Source organism: Lithobates pipiens, unplaced genomic scaffold (genome assembly GCF_037356315.1).
Source record: "Lithobates pipiens isolate NorthernLeopardFrog02 unplaced genomic scaffold, aLitPip1_a1.2 Scaffold_8, whole genome shotgun sequence".
Classification (NCBI taxonomy): Eukaryota; Metazoa; Chordata; class Amphibia; order Anura; family Ranidae; genus Lithobates; species Lithobates pipiens.
Window position 1 is genome coordinate 568,951,579 of NW_027507903.1, and position 10,000 is coordinate 568,961,578.

General features: G+C 49.4%; 2 non-coding genes across 2 annotated transcripts; one reads left to right on the forward strand and one right to left on the reverse strand.

Annotated features, from left to right (window-relative positions):
• Positions 1 to 7,714: 7,714 nt before the first annotated feature.
• Positions 7,715 to 7,787, reverse strand: TRNAK-CUU (transfer RNA lysine (anticodon CUU)). Its single transcript has one exon. It is a non-coding gene; the product is annotated as a tRNA-Lys (tRNA).
• Positions 7,788 to 9,020: 1,233 nt separating this feature from the next.
• On the forward strand, positions 9,021 to 9,092 carry TRNAE-UUC (transfer RNA glutamic acid (anticodon UUC)). The gene has a single exon. It is a non-coding gene; the product is annotated as a tRNA-Glu (tRNA).
• Positions 9,093 to 10,000: the final 908 nt, after the last annotated feature.

The following is a 10,000-nucleotide window of genomic DNA, read 5'->3' on the forward strand; positions in this document are numbered from 1 at the left end:
ATAGGGACAGGAAGGAAGCAGTGTTGTCAGGCAGTGAGGGTAATTTTAAAGACTTGCTGTTATTATTAGTTCCACAAAGGTTCTTTTCAGGACTGGTATCAGTGGTACAGTAATAGGCTTGTACATGTATAATATTCTTTCTTCCAAATATAGAAAGGATATTATACTTGACTGCTGCCCTTCTGCTGCAGTCTGCTAAACATTCACAACTCACTTGTTCCACAAAAGTTCTTATAAGGACTGGTAACTTGGTATAGGGTGCTACGGTACATAGGCTTGAGTGCGGTACAGTCTGCTGTTCTGTAAGGACCGCTATCGGTCCACAATAGATAGGGTTGACGTGCACCACTGCTGACCGCTGCCCTATACTGCAGCAGTCCTTCAGCGGTATAGGGACTGACGTACAGTCTGCTAATCACTAACACACAACCTGCTTGTTCCACAAAAGTTCTTATAAGGACTGGTAACTTGGTATAGGGTGCTACGGTACATAGGCTTGAGTGCGGTACAGTCTGCTGTTCTGTAAGGACCGCTATCGGTCCACAATAGATAGGGTTGACGTGCACCACTGCTGACCGCTGCCCTATACTGCAGCAGTCCTTCAGCGGTATAGGGACTGACGTACAGTCTGCTAAACACTAATACACAACCTGCTTGGTCCACAAAAGTTCTTATAAGGACTGGTAACTTGGTATAGGGTGCTACGGTACATAGGCTTGAGTGCGGTACAGTCTGCTGTTCTGTAAGGACCGCTATCGGTCCACAATAGATAGGGTTGACGTGCACCACTGCTGACCGCTCACCTATACTGCAGCAGTCCTTCAGCGGTATAGGGACTGACGTACAGTCTGCTAATCACTAACACACAACCTGCTTGTTCCACAAAAGTTCTTATAAGGACTGGTAACTTGGTATAGGGTGCTACGGTACATAGGCTTGAGTGCGGTACAGTCTGCTGTTCTGTAAGGACCGCTATCGGTCCACAATAGATAGGGTTGACGTGCACCACTGCTGACCGCTGCCCTATACTGCAGCAGTCCTTCAGCGGTATAGGGACTGACGTACAGTCTGCTAAACACTAATACACAACCTGCTTGGTCCACAAAAGTTCTTATAAGGACTGGTAACTTGGTATAGGGTGCTACGGTACATAGGCTTGAGTGCGGTACAGTCTGCTGTTCTGTAAGGACCGCTATCGGTCCACAATAGATAGGGTTGACGTGCACCACTGCTGACCGCTGCCCTATACTGCAACAGTCCTTCAGCGGTATAGGGACTGACGTACAGTCTGCTAAACACTAATACACAACCTGCTTGGTCCACAAAAGTTCTTATAAGGACTGGTAACTTGGTATAGGGTGCTACGGTACATAGGCTTGAGTGCGGTACAGTCTGCTGTTCTGTAAGGACCGCTATCGGTCCACAATAGATAGGGTTGACGTGCACCACTGCTGACCGCTCACCTATACTGCAGCAGTCCTTCAGCGGTATAGGGACTGACGTACAGTCTGCTAATCACTAACACACAACCTGCTTGTTCCACAAAAGTTCTTATAAGGACTGGTAACTTGGTATAGGGTGCTACGGTACATAGGCTTGAGTGCGGTACAGTCTGCTGTTCTGTAAGGACCGCTATCGGTCCACAATAGATAGGGTTGACGTGCACCACTGCTGACCGCTGCCCTATACTGCAGCAGTCCTTCAGCGGTATAGGGACTGACGTACAGTCTGCTAAACACTAATACACAACCTGCTTGGTCCACAAAAGTTCTTATAAGGACTGGTAACTTGGTATAGGGTGCTACGGTACATAGGCTTGAGTGCGGTACAGTCTGCTGTTCTGTAAGGACCGCTATCGGTCCACAATAGATAGGGTTGACGTGCACCACTGCTGACCGCTCACCTATACTGCAGCAGTCCTTCAGCGGTATAGGGACTGACGTACAGTCTGCTAATCACTAACACACAACCTGCTTGTTCCACAAAAGTTCTTATAAGGACTGGTAACTTGGTATAGGGTGCTACGGTACATAGGCTTGAGTGCGGTACAGTCTGCTGTTCTGTAAGGACCGCTATCGGTCCACAATAGATAGGGTTGACGTGCACCACTGCTGACCGCTGCCCTATACTGCAGCAGTCCTTCAGCGGTATAGGGACTGACGTACAGTCTGCTAAACACTAATACACAACCTGCTTGGTCCACAAAAGTTCTTATAAGGACTGGTAACTTGGTATAGGGTGCTACGGTACATAGGCTTGAGTGCGGTACAGTCTGCTGTTCTGTAAGGACCGCTATCGGTCCACAATAGATAGGGTTGACGTGCACCACTGCTGACCGCTGCCCTATACTGCAGCAGTCCTTCAGCGGTATAGGGACTGACGTACAGTCTGCTAAACACTAATACACAACCTGCTTGGTCCACAAAAGTTCTTATAAGGACTGGTAACTTGGTATAGGGTGCTACGGTACATAGGCTTGAGTGCGGTACAGTCTGCTGTTCTGTAAGGACCGCTATCGGTCCACAATAGATAGGGTTGACGTGCACCACTGCTGACCGCTGCCCTATACTGCAGCAGTCCTTCAGCGGTATAGGGACTGACGTACAGTCTGCTAAACACTAATACACAACCTGCTTGGTCCACAAAAGTTCTTATAAGGACTGGTAACTTGGTATAGGGTGCTACGGTACATAGGCTTGAGTGCGGTACAGTCTGCTGTTCTGTAAGGACCGCTATCAGTCCACAATAGATAGGGTTGACGTGCACCACTGCTGACCGCTGCCCTATACTGCAGCAGTCCTTCATCGGTATAGGGACTAAGAGTTTTGTCACAGGGTCATTTAAAAAATGACAGGCAGAGGAAGAGGCAGGCCCTTCCGCAGGGGTGGTAGGGGTAGGGCAGGAGCAACAGGCTTGAGCCAAAGTGGGAAGTTGCAGAAGGTGCGTTCAATTACTTTAAAGGATGCACCAGACTTGGTTGAGTGGCTCGCTCAGCCTTACTCTTCTGCACCCTCCTCATCCTCTCGATCTGCACCCTCTTCTTCACTCTCTGCTATGTGCACCCCCAAAGACACTACCACCAACAACACGACCACCACCACCACCACCACATACCTTCCGCTTGAGTCACTGGAATTATTTTCCGATCCATATCAAGAGGACATTTCTGATGCGCAGCCACTCTTGGTATTGGATCAGGAAGAGGAGGTAGCAACAAGCGCTACTCAGCAGTCTGACGCCAGTACCCAGATCAGCCCAAGGAGGAGGTTGGTCCCCGGTGTTGCTGCCTACTCTACTTATAGCGGTGGGGAAGGTGACGTTGATGATGACGTGTCTAGTGATGTCACGTGGGTGCCCACAAGAGAGGAAGAGGAGGGGAGTTCAGAGGGAGATATGGACCAGCAGATAGGGAGGAGAAGCAGCAATGACTTACATTGCACAGCAGGGACAAAGCAGACTGCAAATGTATCAGGAGCGAGTCATCGACCATGTACGGTCACATCTGGCGCTCCCAGGACACCGGCACATGGCTCCGCAGTGTGGGCTTTTTTTAACGTGTCCGCTGCTGACAATAGCGTTGCCATCTGCAATCTTTGCAGTCAACGCGTTAGTCGCGGTAAGCCCAATACTCACCTAGGGACGACCGCCTTAAGAAGGCACATGAGCAGCCATCACCGAGCCCAGTGGGAGCAACGGAACACACAAAGCCACACTGCAGGCTCTCACCGTCCAGCCTCGTCTTCTACTTCTCCTTCTCCTCTCTCCTCACAATTGTCCTCCACTCCACCTTCCATCACGCCAAGCTCACATTTTTCTGCAAAAAGGCAGGCTTCCGTGGGCCTAATGTTTGAGCGTAAAAAAATGATGACGCCGGATAACCCTCTTGCCCAACGGTTGGCGGCTGGCTTGTCAGAACTCATAGCCCGCCAACTACTGCCATATAAACTGGTGGACTCGGAGGCCTTTCGCAAATTTGTGGCCATTGGAACACCACAATGGAAGGTCCCAGGAAGGAAGTATTTCTCAGAGAAGGGCATCCCAGAGCTATATGGCCATGTTCAGCGGCAAGTGAATGTATCTCTGGCACACAGTGTCGGTGCCAAGATACATCTGACCACAGACACGTGGTCTAGCAAACACGGGCAGGGAAGGTATATCAGTTTTACTGCCCACTGGGTGAACCTTCTGACGGCCGTCAAGCATGTAACCCGTGGCACCCGTGTAGATTTGGTTTTACCGCCACGGATTGCATGCAGGCCTGACTCTTCTTCTCCTCCTCCTACTCCATCCTCCTCCCTCTCCTCCTCAGCTGCCTCCTCCTTTTCCGCTGCTAGCGTCTCTTCCACTGCACCGCCCAAGCTCCCCAGAACCTATTCCACATGCCAGGTGAGACGTTGCCATGCCGTGCTGCGTCTGTTGTGCCTGGAAGCAAAGAGCCACACTGGCCCGGCACTCCTTTCAGCTTTGCGTTCACAGGCAGATGAGTGGCTAACACCGCTCAATTTGACAGTTGGTAAAGTGGTGTGTGACAACGGTGCCAATCTGCTTAGCGCATTGAAACAGGGCAAAATCACGCACGTGCCGTGCATGGCACACGTCTTAAACTTGGTCGTGCAGCGATTCCTTGTCAAATACCCTGGGGTCCAGGACATCTTGCGGCAGGCAAGGAAAATCTCGGCCCATTTCAGAAGATCTTACACGGCCATGGCTCGCCTTGCTGACATTCAGCGGCGACACCATCTGCCGGTCAGACGTCTTATTTGCGATTGCCCGACGCGATGGAACTCAACCTTCTATATGCTTGATAGGCTGCTCCAGCAGAAACGTGCAGTTAACGTCTACCTGTATGAACTCTGCGAAAGAAACGGTTCTGGGGAGCTGGGTTTTTTTTCACCGCGCCAGTGGCTGCTCATGCGCGACACATGCAGACTTCTGCGGCCATTTGAGGAGATCACCAAACTGGTCAGTCGCAGCCATGGCGCCATCAGTGACATGGTACCTTATGCCTTCTTTCTGGAGCGTGCATTGCGTCGTGTCATTGATCAGGCTGTGGAGGAGCAGGAGCGGGAAGATGAGGAAGTCGCAATGCTGGATGAATTCCCAGGGGGGGCTACTCTATCTGAGACAAGTCAACAACAGGAGTCTGATGAGGAGTCAGAGGAGGATGGTGCCGGGGCGGATGAGCAGGAGCAAGAAGAGCATGCTTTAAACCTTTCTGGGATCCCTGTTGTGCGAGGATGGGGAGAGGAGAATGAAGAGGACGACATTATCCTGGATGATGAGCAGGAGCCAGGCCACCACACCGCTTCCACTTTAGTGCAAATGGGGGCCTTCATGCTCCAGTGTTTTAATAGGGACCCCCGTATAAAAAGCATGAGGGTCAAGGACCAGTACTGGGTGGCAACGTACTTAGACCCCCGGTACAAACACAAAATGGCGGAAATGTTACCGCCGTCGCAGAGGGCTGTCAGAATGCAGCACTTCCAGGCCTTGCTTCGAGAAATGCTGCATTCTGCTTTTGCGTGCGCTGGCAGAGGAGCAATTCCCACTCCCAGAGAAGGATTTGCGGGTACCAATCCAACAGCGCCTGCAAGAAGAGGCCGGTTTGAAGATGTGTTGGTGACTTCGGATATGAGGTCATTCTTTCAGCCGACCCATCGACAGGTGTCATCCGGATCCAGCATCAGGGAACGCCTAGACCGTCAGGTGTCCGACTACATTGGGTTAACGGCCGATGTGGACGCTCTGAGGAGTGATGAACCCCTAGACTACTGGGTGGGCAGGCTTGACCTCTGGCCAGAGCTTGCCCAATTTGCAATCGAACTGTTGGCTTGCCCCTCATCCAGTGTCCTGTCCGAAAGGACGTTCAGCGCAGCAGGGGGGATTGTGACCGATAAGCGTACTCGCCTAGCTCACCACAGTGTTAACTACCTCACATTTCTAAAAATGAATGAGGCATGGATCTCGGAGGAATTCAACACATGTGACCAGTAGACCATGTATATGTCTATAAACTATTTTTTTAATCAAGCACACAGACCTTCTTAATTCATTTGGCTCACTTCCTTGACCCAAAAAAGCACACCGTACTATATGCCCCTACCCTCCTCTTTGAAGAGGTTGAGCGGTGTCATATTTCTACTGGGGCTGCTTATGATATCCCTGTGCTGTGCTGACTTCCTCCTGGGGGTTCTTATTATGAAGGGATCACACTATCCCTGTGCTGTGCTGACTTCCTCCTGGGGGTTCTTATTATGAGGGGATCACACCATCCCTGTGCTGTGCTGACTTCCTCCTGGGGCTGCTTACGGTGCTGCTGTCAGTGCTGTATGTCACGGTGCTGCTGTCAGCGCTGTATGTCACGGTGCTGCTGTCAGCGCTGTATGTCACGGTGCTGCTGTCAGCGCTGTATGTCACGGTGCTGCTGTCAGCGCTGTATGTCACGGTGCTGCTGTCAGCGCTGTATGTCACGGTGCTGCTGTCAGCGCTGTATGTCACGGTGCTGCTGTCAGCGCTGTATGTCACGGTGCTGCTGTCAGCGCTGTATGTCACGGTGCTGCTGTCAGCGCTGTATGTCACGGTGCTGCTGTCAGTGCTCTGTATTACGGTGCTGCTGTCAGATGCCTCTATCACGGTGCATGTGTCATTCCGGTATGTCACGCTGCTGGTGATCATCTCCTGCACCCTCTTCTTTGCCTACCCTGGTCCCTGACCTTCCCTCTCCTCCATTGCCTTCATTAGCTCCATAGTCCTGAATTGTTAGAACAATTTCCCAAATAAAATAAAAATGCTTGTAGTTATCGATCCCAAATTCACCTCATACATGTATTATGTCATTGTCCAGATGGTGGGACTACGTTTTACCCCCTAATAATTACCACGTGGCCGCAAATTCGACATGAAGGTTTGCAAAGTTCGCCTCCCATTGAAGTCAATGGGGCCCGCGGCGAACGTTCGGTTTCGCGAACGTTTGGGTCCGTTCGCATTTCGCGTTCGCGAAACGTCCCGTCGGAAGTTCGTCCATCACTAATCAGGAACACAGGAACTCACAGGGCAAGCTGAAGTTCATCCAGCAACTAATGGCTCATGCACGCGCTTTGGCGTACGTATATGCGCACTGGCACATGAATTTTCACACATGAATAATATCAGGATCACAGGAACTCACAGGGGAAGCTGAAGATCATCCAGCAACTAATGGCTTATGCTGCTAGCTTTAAATAGGCCACTGGGCACCAGAAATTGTCACGCATTGTGTGCGCTTTGGCGTACGCACATACGTACTAGCACATGAAGTTTCTCGGCCGTTCTCGCTCTTCTGCACATTTGCATTGGCAAATATCTATGTGCCAATCTTCTGCAAACCATTCTCTGACAGAGACATCATCTTTTTTTTCCACACCTTTGAAAAAGCCCTTTTGAATTCCTCGGTGCTTTGTTCTTTCTGTGTGATGAAACTAAGGGAAGCATGTCACATAGATGGAAAATGCCTCTGTTGTTCCAGGATGAGTAGACATTGTATCTTGCAAGGTCTGTTGGATGCAGAGCTAAAGATTTTAGCTGGGTGGAATATGGTGGAAGGCAAAAGAGCACTGAAAGCTTGATCTTCCGGTCAATTTTCCATCCATATGGTTTCCTACAAGACCTAAGGGATGAAGAGTAGTGTTTTTCATAGATTAAGGACCCCAAGGCTCACAAAATGGTTAGAGAGTAGTGCCCCGTGTGAGGATCGAACTCACGACCTTCAGATTAAGAGACTGACGCTCTACCTGCTGCGCTAACGAGGCCAATTAGTGAAAGTGATATGTGTGTCATAGCTGGCCACCATACTTGGAAGCTGATGGCGGTGGCACATCTTTTTTTCCCTTTGGTTTTCTCTATTTTTCTCAAAACAAGGCAGCTAGTTTTCCCATATGGTCTAGCGGTTAGGATTCCTGGTTTTCACCCAGGCGGCCCGGGTTCCACTCCCGGTATGGGAAATGCAAGTCCTTTTAACGACCCGCACACTCCTAGTGCTGAAACCTCAAAGCTGTTTTTCCATTGTAACCTCCAATCATTCCCTTGTTGTCAAAGTACCAAGGGTCAAAGCCAGGGATGCAGACAAGACAGGTCAAGCCGGGTCAGGACAGGAAATGAAATACTATCAGGAACACAGGAACTCACAGGGCAAGCTGAAGTTCATCCAGCAACTAATGGCTCATGCACGCGCTTTGGCGTACGTATATGCGCACTGGCACATGAATTTTCACACATGAATAATATCAGGATCACAGGAACTCACAGGGGAAGCTGAAGATCATCCAGCAACTAATGGCTTATGCTGCTAGCTTTAAATAGGCCACTGGGCACCAGAAATTGTCACGCATTGTGTGCGCTTTGGCGTACGCACATACGTACTAGCACATGAAGTTTCTCGGCCGTTCTCGCTCTTCTGCACATTTGCATTGGCAAATATCTATGTGCCAATCTTCTGCAAACCATTCTCTGACAGAGACATCATCTTTTTTTTCCACACCTTTGAAAAAGCCCTTTTGAATTCCTCGGTGCTTTGTTCTTTCTGTGTGATGAAACTAAGGGAAGCATGTCACATAGATGGAAAATGCCTCTGTTGTTCCAGGATGAGTAGACATTGTATCTTGCAAGGTCTGTTGGATGCAGAGCTAAAGATTTTAGCTGGGTGGAATATGGTGGAAGGCAAAAGAGCACTGAAAGCTTGATCTTCCGGTCAATTTTCCATCCATATGGTTTCCTACAAGACCTAAGGGATGAAGAGTAGTGTTTTTCATAGATTAAGGACCCCAAGGCTCACAAAATGATTAGAGGGTAGTGCCCCGTGTGAGGATCGAACTCACTACCTTCAGATTATGAGACTGACACGCTACCTGCTGCGCTAACGAGGCCAATTAGTGAAAGGGATATGTGTGTCATAGCTGGCCACCATACTTGGAAGCTGATGGCGGTTGCACATCTTTTTTTCCCTTTGGTTTTCTCTATTTTTCTCAAAACAAGGAATCTAGTTTTCCCATATGGTCTAGCGGTTAGGATTCCTGGTTTTCACCCAGGCGGCCCGGGTTCGACTCCCGGTATGGGAAATGCAAGTCCTTTTAACGACCCGCACACTCCTAGTGCTGAAACCTCAAAGCTGTTTTTCCATTGTAACCTCCAATCATTCCCTTGTTGTCAAAGTACCAAGGGTCAAAGCCAGGGATGCAGACAAGACAGGTCAAGCCGGGTCAGGACAGGAAATGAAATACTATCAGGAACACAGGAACTCACAGGGCAAGCTGAAGTTCATCCAGCAACTAATGGCTCATGCACGCGCTTTGGCGTACGTATATGCGCACTGGCACATGAATTTTCACACATGAATAATATCAGGATCACAGGAACTCACAGGGGAAGCTGAAGATCATCCAGCAACTAATGGCTTATGCTGCTAGCTTTAAATAGGCCACTGGGCACCAGAAATTGTCACGCATTGTGTGCGCTTTGGCGTACGCACATGCGTACTAGCACATGAAGTTTCTCGGCCGTTCTCGCTCTTCTGCACATTTGCATTGGCAAATATCTATCTGCCAATCTTCTGCAAACCATTCTCTGACAGAGACATCATCTTTTTTTTCCACACCTTTGAAAAAGCCCTTTTGAATTCCTCGGTGCTTTGTTCTTTCTGTGTGATGAAACTAAGGGAAGCATGTCACATAGATGGAAAATGCCTCTGTTGTTCCAGGATGAGTAGACATTGTATCTTGCAAGGTCTGTTGGATGCAGAGCTAAAGATTTTAGCTGGGTGGAATATGGTGGAAGGCAAAAGAGCACTGAAAGCTTGATCTTCCGGTCAATTTTCCATCCATATGGTTTCCTACAAGACCTAAGGGATGAAGAGTAGTGTTTTTCATAGATTAAGGACCCCAAGGCTCACAAAATGATTAGAGGGTAGTGCCCCGTGTGAGGATCGAACTCACTACCTTCATATTATGAGACTGACACGCTACCTGCT